Source organism: Gorilla gorilla, chromosome 16 (genome assembly GCF_029281585.2).
Source record: "Gorilla gorilla gorilla isolate KB3781 chromosome 16, NHGRI_mGorGor1-v2.1_pri, whole genome shotgun sequence".
In the NCBI taxonomy this organism is placed as follows: domain Eukaryota; kingdom Metazoa; phylum Chordata; class Mammalia; order Primates; family Hominidae; genus Gorilla; species Gorilla gorilla.
Window position 1 is genome coordinate 97599804 of NC_073240.2, and position 13676 is coordinate 97613479.

Consider the following 13676-nt stretch of genomic DNA (forward strand, 5'->3'; position numbering starts at 1 on the left):
AAGAAATAATAAGGACAGAAGTCCTATTATTTCATTATGGAATAATTACAAATAACATCCTTCAACCCACAGCTGTATTTATTGAATACAAAAACAAAAAGAGAGGAAAATGAAACATTCATTAATCATTGGAATAAAAACTATAAATATCTAGATGTTTGTGAGTTTGTACCTGAATAATGGAACACAGTTCCTACTTTGCAACCATAGAATTTGGCCTTGTGCACACAAATTCAATCTGTTTTTCATCAAGGGACAAACTAATGGAAGAGCTGGTACTATTCTATCACTTGCTGAGAAAGACAAAGCTGAGAACAAAGAGTTAATATTTACCTGTCAAGAAAGCCAGCATTTTAGGACAGTGAGCTATTATCTTGGCATAAATCTAAAACTGAAAAAAAAATACAGAAGTAGAGTGAATTATAGACCTCAGGTTTTCTTGGATTTACCCGGTTTTGAGGAAGAGGGACTATAAAAGGTGAAGTGTATCCTGGAGTTGGACTGTCTAGAGAAGAATTTTGTGTGAATGGGCAATTGCGTAAAAACTAAAATTATACATTTATAAATTCAAAAGATATAAATTATTTTCATTTAAAACACAGGATGCTAGGAAATTTCCTTTTGTGTGACGTATGGCTGCTTGAACTGTCTTTGCTTGCACAAGATGGCCTTTAATAATCTTCCATGGTAGTCAATGAAAAAATTCTTCCTATGTTGCCAATTTACTGAGCATAAATTACGGGGAACCTTATATGGAATAAATTATGTTCTTAAGCCTTCTCAGATGTGAAGCCAATAGAGATTTTAAAGCAGAAAACGAAATGCAAAACGTAGCTCGAAGGGGCATTGGTGTGTATTTGGAACCCTCTCTGGAGCTGTTTCCTCTCCACCCCTGTGAGGGGATTACAGGGCCGCATTCCAACCTGAGGCTTTCTTAGCCACATGTGGCTCTTCAAAAACCTGCATGCGGTTTTCTTCTTAGATTTAAATACAGTGACAAGGAATATTGCAATGTTGATGTGGCAGTGGGCCCCAGAAAAAAACTGAAGAACTCTGCTTGAGTCACAGACAGGACAAATAGGGAAAGTATCACTGACCCCAGATGTGCCCTTACCTGACTTGGGAGCCTTCGTTGAGAAGCCGGCACTACCATACCCTTTTGTACAACCATTGTAAGTGCAATTCATGGGTACTCATAAACGCGAGGTAAGTTTAATTGATTTGTGGCTTTCCACATTGCTGACGATGAAGTGGTTCTTTGGCTGTTGAAAGGTGAGAGGGACTTGATTTCAATACAGAGATGAGATGCTGCATTCTCTAAACTGACAGATGGAAATTCTGCTTCAGAATTCATTATTTGATGTGAAGGACAATGATGAAAATTTGAATCTGTGAAACAGTTCAGCAGGTCAAAATATAGTCAGACCATTAAAAGTTAAATGAATTTGGATGTTAAAATTCATTGGGAAATACATTTATATGGCAGTTTCTAGGTTCCCTGATAATCATTTTGATGGCCTTTTCTGTATTGTCTTGAGTTTCCTCCACTCTCTCTGCACTACTGAGGTTTGCAACCTTGCTGGAATTTTGTGTCTATGCAATACCTTGACATAGGAATGGAAAATAGCATCTCTTATCAAAAGATAACAAAGATCTCCATGAGAGATGGAAGCTTTCTTGGTCTTCTGTGGAGACAGTGAGAAAGGAGAGGAAGATCAACCCCACCCCTGACCCATGTCTAATTATCTCCTTTCTCATCCTAAGTATATGGCTATATATTGTCTATTAATGGAAAATTAGGTTACAATTATAATTGGTTAAGATATTTAAAAGTATATGAATAAAATTTAACAGTTTCCCCTTCTAATCAACTTCCCCTCCGTAGTTTTTTTTTATAATTAATTTTTGGAGACAGAGTCTCACTGTGTCACCCAGGCTGGAGTGCAGTGGTACGATCATAGCTCACTTCAACCTGGAAGTCCTGGGCTCAAGAGATCCTCCCAAGTAGCTAGGACTACAGGTATATGCCACTGTGCCCAACTAAATTTTTAATTTTTTTATTATACTTTAAGTTATAGGGTACATGTGCACAATGTGCAGGTTTGTTACATATGTATACAGGTGCCATGTTGGTGTCCTGCACCCATTAACTCGTCATTTACATTAGGTATATCTCCTAATGCTATCCCATGTGTGATATTCCCCATCTTGTGTCCAAGTGTTCTCATTGTTCAATTCCTATGAGTGAGAACATGCAGTGTTTGGTTTTCTGTCTTTGAGATAGTTTGCTCAGAATGATGGTTTCCAGCTTCATCCATGTCCCTACAAAGGACATGAACTCATCCTTTTTTATGGCTGCATAGTATTCCATGGTGTATATGTGCCACATTTTCTTAATCCAGTCTATCATTGATGGACATTTGGGTTGGTTCCAAGTCTTTGCTATTGTGAATAGTGCTGCAATAAACATATGTGTGCATGTGTCTTTATAGCAGCATGATTTATAATCCTTTGGGTATATACCCAGTAATGGGATGGCTGGGTCAAATGGTATTTCTAGTTTCAGATCCTTGAGGAATCGCCACACTGTCTTCCACAATGGCTGAACTAGTTTACAGTCCCACCAACAGTGTAAAAGTTTTCCTATTTCTCCACATCCTCTCCAGCACCTGTTGTTTCCTGACTTTTTAATGATCACCATTCTAACTGGTATGAGATGGTATCTCATTGTGGTTTTTATTTGCATTTCTCTGATGGCCAGTGATGATGAGCATTTTTTCATGTGTCTGTTGGCTGCATAAATGTCTTCTTTTGAGAAGTGTCTGTTCATATACTTCACCCACTTTTTGATGGGGTTGTTTGATTTTTTTCTTGTAAATTTGTTTGAGTTCATTGCAGATTCTGGATATTTGCCCTTTGTCAGATGGATAGATTGTAAAAATTTTCTCCCATCCTGTAGGTTGCCTGTTCACTCTGATGGTAGTTTCTTTTGCTGTGCAGAAGCTCTTTAGTTTAATTAGATCCCGTTTGTCAATTTTGGCTTTGTTGCCATTGCTTTTGGTGTTTTAGTCATGAAGTCCTTGCCCATGCCTATGTCCTGAATGGTATTGCCTAGGTTTTCTTCTAGGGTTTTTATGGTTTTAGGTCTAACATTTAAGTCTTTAATCCATCTTGAATTAATTTTTGTATAAGGTGTAAGGAAGGGATCCAGTTTCAGCTTTCTCCATATGGCTAGCCGGTTTTCCCAGGACCATTTGTTAAATAGGGAATCCTTTCCCCATTTCTTGTTTTTCTCAGGTTTGTCAAAGATCAGATGGTTGTAGATGTGTGGTATTATTTCTGAGGCTCTGTTCTGTTTCATTGGTCTATATTTCTGTTTTGGTACCAGTACCATGCGGTTTTGGTTACTGTAGCCTTGTATAGTTTGAAGTCAGGTAGTGTCATGCCTCCAGCTTTGTTCTTTTGGCTTAGGATTGTCTTGGCAATGCGGTGTGTCCGACTAATTTTTTAATTTTTTTTTTTTTTTCTGAGATGGAGTTTCGCACTTGTTGCCCAGGCTGGAGTGGAATGGTGCGATCTCAGCTCACTGCAACCTCCGCCTCCTGGGTTCAAGCAATTCTCCTGTCTCAGCCTCCTGAGTAGCTAGGATTACAGGCATGCCCCACCACGCCCGGCTAATTTTGTATTTTTAATAGAGACGGTGTTTCTCCATGTTGGTCAGGCTGATCTTGAACTCCCAACCTCAGGCGATCCACCCGCCTCAGCCTCCTGAGGTGCTGGGATTACAGTCGTGAGCCACTGTGCCCAGCCATTTTTAAATTTTTAAGAGACGAGGTGTTACTACATTGCCCGAGTTGGTCTCAAACTGTTGGCATCAAATAAGCCTCCTGCCTAGGCCTCCCAAAGTGCTGGGATTACAGGCATGAGCCACTGGGCCTGCTTCTTCTTGGTAGTTTTAAAATTGTATCCACTAACTGCCTGATTCTCCCGACTTCAAGAGGTGGAGCCTAAGTCCCGGAAGTGACATTGTACAACTTTGGAGGCTGGGTAATAAAAAGCCGGGTAATAAAAAATCCATTCTGGCTCTGGCGTGGGTGTATGCTCTTTCTCTTTCTTCCTGTCTTGGATCGTTGGCTCTGGGAAGCCTTACAGAAAGGCCCACATGGTGAGAAACTGAAGTCTCTGCCAATTACCGCAAGGAACAGAGGCCTGCCAACTGTGAGAGTGAGCTTGGAACCAGGTCCTTCTACCACAGTCAACTCTTGAGATGACCTCTGCTCCACCCAGCAGCTTGACTGCAACCTCCGAAGAGACTGAACTGAAACCACCCAGCTACATCACTGTCAGATTTCTGACCCTCAGAAACTGGGAGAAAATAAATGTTTGTTATTTTAACTTGCCAAACTTTCAGTTAATTTTTTACATAGCAATAGACAACTAGTACACAACCCTATGAGTGAAATTAGTACAGTGTCTGGTATTGACTAGAAAAGGTGCTTAATAAATATTTGTGGAAGGCATAAATTAAAATGAATAAATAAAAAATTTTATTTATGTCCTTCTACACCTTTCTCATTTGTATAGCCTCTTTGAAAGTAGCTTAACAGAAGAGTGTTTCTGAGAGAGGATCTCTTTAATTATTAAACATTCAATCATTCAGTCATTCAACAAATATTTATTACTGCTACTATTTGTCAATGAACCACTTTCTTCAACTATGAAATACTTGTGAGCCCAGTTAAGTATCTGCCAAGCTTTCATAAAAATATATTTATTGAATTTCTCCCTGAAAGACTCTCTGCTATAGAGGTTAAAACCCAGTTGTTGGGTTAGTTAGATATAGATGACCAAGAAAGGTGAAGGGTTAGTGAAAGGAGAGAAGTTATTTTAATACTGACATACTTAAAGTAATCATTGGTGAGAATGAGACCCATCACTGAACTAATAAGGAATAATAAGGATGGGTGTAAATAATGCAAGGCATTCAATAGTTACTGGGAACAATTTGGGGGAAATGTAGCTTACTCATAGTCTGTGCAGTGTGAAGTGTGGCCAAAGCTGGTTTGGGGGTCAGGTGATCTGGGTTAGAATCCTACCACTGCCATTACGAACTGTGAGAATTTGTAGAACTCACTGAATCCTTTTGACCTTATTTTCTTCATCTATAAATTGAGCAAGTAACACTATGATTTAGAGTTTTTTGGGTTTTTTTGAGACAGGGTCTTGCTCCGTCCCACCCAGGCTGGAGTGCAGTGGTGCGATCATGACTCACTGCAGCCTTGAGACTTCCTGGGCTCAAGTGATCCCCCTGTCTCAGTCTCCTGGGTGACTAGGACTAGAGGCACACCCACCATGACTAGCTAGTTGTAGAGATTTTAAATTACACAAAGCAAGCAAAAGGTTTAGCTTATTGCCTGGCATGTAGTAGGTACTTGAAAAATTGTTAGCTCAAAAAAAAAAAAAAAAAGAAAAAGAAAAGAAAAAAGTCTGGGCGCCGGTGGCTCACGACTGTAATCTCAGCACTTTGGGAGGCCAGGGTGGGAGTATTGCTTGAGTTCAGGAGTTTGAGAGCAGCCTGAGAAACATGGCAGAATCCTGTCTCTATAAAAAACACAAAAAACTAGCTAGGCGTAGTTGCACATGCCTGTAGTCCCAGCTACTCAGGGGCTGGGGTGGGAGAATTACTTGAGCCTGGAAGGTCAAGACTGCAGTGAACTGTGATCCTGCCACTGCACTCCAGTCTGGGTAACAGACTGAGACCCTATCTTGAAAAAAAAAGTTAGCTACTTTTTTTTTTTTTTTTTTTGAGATGGAGTCTCACTCTGTCGCCTAGGCTGGAGTGCAATGGTGTGTTCTCGGCTCACTGCAACCTCTGCCTCCCAGGTTGAAGCAATTCTCCTGCCTCAGCCTCCCAAGTAGCTGGGATTACAGGCATGCACCACCACACCCAGCTAATTTTGTATTTTTAGTAGAGTCAGGGTTTCACCATGTTGGCTAGGCTGGGCTCGGAGGTTTTCAAGTCTCCTACATTGTTAGAACACTTTCCTGCTTATGTGTACCTCCCTCCTTTTACCTAAACATCAGTACAGCGGAATTGTCTGAAAATCTAGAGTCAGGAGGAATGATTGGAGTATTGTTGGCCTTCTCAGCTGCTCTAGGAGGAGCTTGGTGAGATGGGATAAAGGCAACATGGACACAGTGGCAGTCTCTGTGCTGCGTCCTCACACTCCACATGGCCTTCCATCCCACAGTGTTTCTGCCCGTTGGTTGGTCTCTCTTAAGAGACCATTTGGAGGCTCCTCTTGCACCAAAGTGACCTTAATGGTGGTTCCTGCACGTCTCTAACCTACACTTCTGAGAGATGAGGTATAGGGGCCATTGCAGAACTAGCTCAACTAAAACATTTCAGGGCCATTTAGTAAAAGGGTCAAGAAATGTTTTCTTGTTCATTAGTTGGCTGCTTCACCTTAACTTGACCATAATTGAAACTGTGAACCTCTCTGCATTTACCTTCTTTCTGTTTATCTTACTAACCCTTCTCACTTTGCCAATTTCTTCCTCTACTTTCACCCTCCCCTTCCTTCCTTCCTTCGTTCCCTCCTTCCCTCCTTCCTTCCTTCCTCTCTCTCTCTTTCTTTCTTCCTTCCTTTTTTTTTTCGGGGTTTCACTCTGTCATCCAGGCCTGAGGGCAGTGGTGTGATTATGGCTCGTTATAGCCTTGACCTCCTAGGCTCAAGCAATCCTCCTGCCTCAACCTCCTAAGTAGCTGGAGCCATAGGCATGTGCCATGAAACCCAATTAATTTTTAAAAAATTATTTGTAGAGATGGGGTCACCCTGGGCTGTCCAGGCTGGTCTTGAGCTCCGGGGCTCCAGCGATCCTCCTGCCTTAGCCAGTTTTGTTCATTTTTTTCCCTTCCTTTCTCCTCTGTCCATCTCTCACTCATGGTGAGGTAGGAGCTAAGAAAACAAGAGGGACTGGAACCATTTTGGTTCCTTTCTTTTCTTCTTTTTTCTTACTCATGTCACATACTTCCATAGCAGAGGCACTTTGGAAGTTGCCAAGCAAATGAGCTTGTTTCAGATGAATCCATTTATATTTGAGTAGAGGTCTAGGGCTTATTTGGGCTCAATAAAATCAAGTAAGCCTTTGGATAAAGTGGACAAATTATCCTTTTCGTTTGGCTTGCTCTTTGGCCACAAACACATCATTATTCTTATTCTCATCTATTTGGCATTTCCTTGAATGGGTCTTCTCATCTTTTGGCAAAAACAAACACACAAACAAACAACAAACAAATAAACAAAATACCTCAAAAAGCATGAATACGTGAAATTTATTTTACATCAGCCAGTTTGAACATACTCCTTGGTAAAGAGGGTAAAGAAAGATATGATGAGCATGGTTAGGAATATGATGTTATTTGCTAGATTTATTAAAGTGTGCTTATTATTTAAGTCCTTTGGATGACATCTGCAAATAAATATGACTAATGCATTAAATACAATGTCTATATTAAACCTACATTTACATTCTGCACATTTTTGTATTAGCACACGTGTCTTTCACATTTGACATCTATTTTCTGATACTTGGTAATATAGAGTACATCTTTTAATTTATTTTTTAAAGTCCTGATGGGAAGAATTAGAAAACATATTTAACAAGATCTTGTAGAATGTCCTCCTCTTCTCACAGTGGCAGACAAACTCCATGGTGCCTCTCCTTACACTCATCTCTCATGTAACTTATTTTAAAAATATCTTAGCAGATCTGTGAGATTTGCAGCTTCTTTTTGCTCTAAATTCATTCTTTAAGTATAGAAAACATATATATATAGCATTGCAGTATATGAAAATTGAGAGAAAATATAGAAATTACCTGTATTAGTTATGATAAGCCAGATTATGCTGCTGTAACAACTTAGCACTAAAATATTTATAGTTTAACAAAACAATTTCTCAGGCTCATTTCTCAGTCACATTACATGTCAATTGCATGTTGACATGGTGATTCTATTTCACATACCCACTAAAGGGCCCAAGATGATAGAGGCAATGCTATCAATAACTGGACCAAATCAAATTAGTGGTATACTTTGTGACCACAGCAGGGGAAGAGAGCACTGGAATATCTCTCATGGGCAATGAAATATCCAGAAATAACACATGTCTCTTCTGCTTATATCCTGTTGGCCAGAACTAGTCACCCGGCTGAGCATAACTAGAATGGGGTATGAAAATTATAGTCTTCTGTGTGCTTGGAAGGAAGAGGAGAGCCAGACATTGGTGAGCATTCTTGATGGCCACCACATTACATAATTTAATCCTTTTATTATGTAGATAAAGAAAACTGAGGGCTAGAGAAAGCTGGTACACTAGGTCACAAAGGAAGCTAGTGGCAGAGCTAGCACTAGAACCCAGTTCTTTTGGTAACAGGTCATTTTTGTTGTTGTTGTTGTATAGTAGTTACTCTTTTCTATGTAGGAGCTGATGGCACAGACATGTTGCAGAGCTATAGATAAATCATTAAACACGAATAGAAAAGATGACCTTGGCTGGGTGCAGTGGCTCATGCCTGTAATCCCAGCACTTTGGGAGGCTGAAGTGGGAGGATCTCTTGAATCCAGGAGTTGGAGACCAGCCTGGGCAACATAGTGAGACCCCATCTCTACAAAAAATAAAAAATATTAGCCAGGCATGGTAGTGCATGCCTCTAGTCCCAGCTACTCAGGAAGCTGAGGCAGGAGGATCACTCAAGCCAAGGAGTTTGAGGCTGCAGTGAACCTGAGTGATTATGCCACTGCACTCCAGCCTGAGTGACAGAGTGATACCCTGTCTCAAAAATAAAATAAAATAAAATAAAATAAAATAATTAAGCAGTGTTGCATCTGCAGGATTAGACAAGTAGACTAATGCAACAAATAGAGTTCTGAAATAGATCCACGAATACATGGTCAGTTAATTTTCTTTTTCTTTTATTTCCTTTTTTTTTGGTGGGGGACGGAGCCTCCCTGTGTCACCCAGGCTGGAGTGCAGTGGTGCAATCTTGGCTCACTGCAACTTCTGCCTCCCGGGTTCAAGCGATTCTCTTGCCTCCGCCTCCAGAGTAGCTGGGACTACAGTTGCCTGCCACCACGTCCGGCTAATTTTTGTTATTTTTAGTAGAGACAGGGTTTCATCATGCTGGCCAGGATGGTCTCAATCTCCTGACATCGTAATCTGCCTGCCTTGGCCTCCCAGAGTGCTGGGATTAGAGGTGTGAGCTACTGAGCCCAGCCTGGTCGGTTAATTTTCACCAAGTACACAAGGTGGTTCAATGAATTTTGTGTGTGTGTGCCGTATACGGTCTGGAGCAACTGACTAGCCAAGTAAAAATTGTGGGACCTATATTTCACATAAAGAAACAGTAATTTCAAACTGACTGTAGATCTAAAGTAAAAGCAAAAATTATACATTTCTAGAAGTAAAAAAGAGACTATCTTTAAGAACATAGGGTAGGTAAAGTTCTTTCAGGCAGAACATAAAGACAGTTTTAAAAAGATAAAAATTAAATATAAAAAATATAAATTATACCTTATTAAAGTAGAAAGTCCTCGGCATCAAAAAACGTTGTTAAGTAAATGAATAGGGTTAGTTTTTCTCCATTTTTAAGAACTGGAGGAGGAGGTGGGAGGATCACTTGAGCCTCGGAGGTTGAGGCTGCAGTGAGTTGTGACTGTGCCACTGCACTACCGCCTGTGTGACAGAGAGAGATCCTGTCTAAAAAAATAAATAAATAAAAATAAAAATAAAAAAGTAGAAGAAGAATGACCTCACTGTGATTTCCAGGCCATATCCTCTAATGCCATGATGAGGGAAATTTTCTCTCTCTTATTCAGACAAATGTGAAACTTTGACATTTACTGTTACTATTACTAGTAACAATATCGTGCATGTACTCAGAACCTTAAACTTCTCAAAGCATTTTCAAATGTCTTTTCTCTCTTGCTTCACCATAATTTATCTGAGATAAGCAGGCTCACTGTCACTGACTTAATTTTATAGATACCCAAGACAATGACACAATGTGCTCAAGCTCACAAAGCCAGCCAATGGTGACATTAGGATTAGAATCCAAAGCTTTGCACAACCATGAAAAACAATGAAATCATGTCCTTTGCAGCAACATGGATGCAGCTGGAGGCATTTATCCTAAGTGAATTAATGCCAGAACAGAAAACCAAACACTGAATATTCTCACTTATAAGTGGGAGCTAAACATTGGGTGCTCATGGCCATAAAGATGGCAACATCAGACACTGGGTACTACTAGAAGCGGGAGGGAGAGAAGGGGACAGGGGTTGAAAAACTAACTGTTGGGTACTATGCTCAGTATCTAGGTAATGGGATCATTCATACCTCAAACCACAGCATTATGCAATATACCCATGTAACAAGCCTGCACATGTACCCCCTGAATCTAAAATAGAAGTTGGCACTATAAAAAAAAATCCAGAGCTTTGATCTGTAAGACCAATGCTAGAGCACAAGCCAACCATTTCCTTCCCTTTTCCTCGATTGTAGGTTTCTTCTTGGTGTGAACAGAAATAGTTGGATGACTTTTTTCAAGCACCAACAGCTCTTTAGTAGCAGGGTAAGGAGCATAATTTGGCTCTTAATCTAGAATGCTTTTTCTAGATTCTTCCCCTTTTTTAAAATCTTAAAGCCTTTACTTTGAGATACTCTTTCATCCATCCGTTCACCCATGTACCAGTGAAAAAATGCATACTTGGCATATGTGAGGTCAGACTTGTGGTCCAGGTGAGCCCAGGCCTCAGCAATGGCAATGGTGTTGCTCAGCATACACACAGCTCTCTGTACCTTGGCCAGGTCTCCACCAGGTACCACATTGGGAGGCTGATAATTGATCCCAACCTTGAAGCCAGTGGGACACCAATCCACAAAGTGGATGCTGTGGTTGGTCCTGAGGGTGACAATGCCAGCATTGACATATTTGGGAACATCTGGTACATCAGGCAGCAAGTACATGTATTTACCATGTACTTCATGGTACAACATCATGGTACAACAGGCAGCAAGCCATGTATTTACCATGGTAAGACTCAGATTTTACCATCAGATTGACTGGCTCAAAGCAAGCATTGGTGATCTTTGCTGTAGTAAGCTTTCACGGTAGGCTTTCTCAGCAGAGGTATTAGGGGCCTATGTGAGCAGAGGGAAGTGAATGTGGGGATAGGGTACCAGATTGGTCTGAGGTTCCGTCAGATCAATATTCAGGGCTCCATCAAATCTGAAGGAAGCAGTGATGGAAGGCACAATCTGGCTAATAAAGCAGTTAAGGTTAGTGTAGGTTGGGTGCTCAATATTGAGATTTCTATGGCAGATGATGTCACAGATGGCCTCATTGTCTACCATGAAGCACAATCAGAGTGCTCTAGGGTGGTGTGAGTGGTGAGGATGAAGTTGTAGGGCTCAGCTGCAGCTGTGGAAACCTGGGGTGTGGTGGGATTGGGTAAATGGAGAGCTCCAGCTTGGACTTCTTGCCATAATCAACAGAAAGAAGTTGTTATATTACATGTGCTCTGTGTATAAAATACTCAACATAATGAGATGATCAGGAACAGAGAAGGAAGTGAAACAAAAGGAGAAAATCCAGCTCTACATATTTTCTTTCTATTTCTACTCCCTATTCCTTAGAAGCTATCGGGGTCCTGACAGACTACAAATGTAACAACTGTGAATTTTGCACAACTGATAAATTATTTTAGATTAGTGAGATTGCCTTCAGTTGCAAGTAATAGAACCTCACCAGAGACTGGCCTAATTTAAAAAAGAATGTATTAGCATATATAATGAAAAAGATCAGGGAAAGAGCTAAGTATGCAAATACAATAGGAAACTATTTTTTATCTCTTGGCTCTGCTTTTCTTTGTGTTGGCTTCATTCTCTAGTAGATTCTCTTCAAATGTCAGCGCAGATGGCTGCTAACATTTCAAATTATATCTTACTAGTTTAGCCTCTTTCTCAATAGTTGCATTAAACATTTCAGAGTTGATATCCATAGGTCTTGACTGGATAACATATCCAGGCTTGAAAAAAATCACCATCATTCTGATTGGCTGGGCTTAGGTCCCCTGCCAACTGCTGGAAACAATGGATGGAGTTAGCACTACTTAAACCTTACGGAAGGACCAAAAAAGGAGAAAGGGAATGGTACCCTAAAGGAAAATCAAAGTGCTATATAAACAGGGAATGTATGCTGGACAGAGAAAAATTACGGATATCTGTTCTAGTACTCAACTACATGCTTCAGTACTCAACAAATGCAGGAGGGAACATAAAGTATTATAGTGAAGGGTGACTTGACTTTGCTTAACTGAAAGCAAAGAGGGTTATGATGCTAAGGACAGGTGGAAAAATCTAATAGATGAAATGTTTTCAAGTTACGTTCTCTTTAACACTACATTTCCCCAGACCTTTGCACATGTAGTAGGATTAGATAACATCTTTTGCGGCATTTTTTACAGAAAATATATTGGTGGAGAGAAGTTATGTAGGCTATAAAACAAAATTTTAAAACCTTGTCAGTGATCAGCGTTCTCCAAATAAATAAATATTTGGATATTTATTAATATATGGATGTAAAGATGCTGGTCTGTTCTTTAGATAAGATTATTTTTTAACTCCCGGGAAATCCCTGTGATTCACCTTTGCTTAATCTGCAAGCAGTGTTGATTCCAAGCACAACTATGTTTAGCATGGGAATGTTGTCTTTGTGTCCTATTTTTCTACAGGTGGCAATTACTGTTTCCTCAAGCCTGGAGTGTATGGTTATGGGACAGCCACTTCCTCCTTCAAATCACATCCATTAATCTGTGTGGGCAAAGTCCATCACTATCATCTATTGATCGTATTTGGCTTGGATGGAACAGATTTTCAACTGTCACAAGTAAAATACTCCCTACAGACCAGGTAAATTCATACAAACCCAACAGACTATGCTTTTTTTTTTTTTTTTTTTTTTTTTTTTTGTGAGACAGGGTCTCGCTTCTGTCACCCAGGTTGGAGTACAATGGTGCGATCATGGCTTACTGCATTTTTGACTTCCATTGCTCCTCCTACCTTGGCTTCCCAAGTAGCTGGGACTACAGGCATGTGCCACCATGCCTAGTGAATCTTTTGTATTTTTAGTAGAGACAGGGTTTTGCCATGTTGTCCAGTCTGGCCTCAAAGTCCTGGGCTCAAGCGGTCTCTTCTCCTCAGCCTCCCCAAGTGCTGGGATTACAGTTATGAACCACTGTGCCTGGCCCAGACTGTGCTTTTAAATAAAATTTATCAACCGATATTTGTATCACACGTTCCTGTTTCCTAACTTCTGGCATGTAAACCGTCTCACTTATTATCACGGAAGCTTTGGAAGGCAGGTAGGGCAGATTATATTATTATTCTCATATCATAGGTGATGAAATAGAGATCTAGAGAGATGAGGTGAACTACTCAAGCTGATACGAGCAATAATTAATGTGAGTCTTCAGATTCTAGACCTCAGGTTTTTCTCAAGGTGCCTGAGTTTGGGTGAGGGTGGCAGTGTTGGCTAGAAGTGAGTGGGAAAAACTCTGGAATCCAGGTTTGAAGCCTGGTTCTGCTGATTGCTGGTTGTGTGACCTCAGGCAG

The 13676-nt window shown here is 40.4% G+C and overlaps 1 pseudogene; it reads right to left on the reverse strand.

The window, feature by feature from the left end:
• Positions 1-1183: 1183 nt before the first annotated feature.
• On the reverse strand, positions 1184-11556 carry LOC109023371 (tubulin alpha chain-like; annotated as a pseudogene).
• Positions 11557-13676: the final 2120 nt, after the last annotated feature.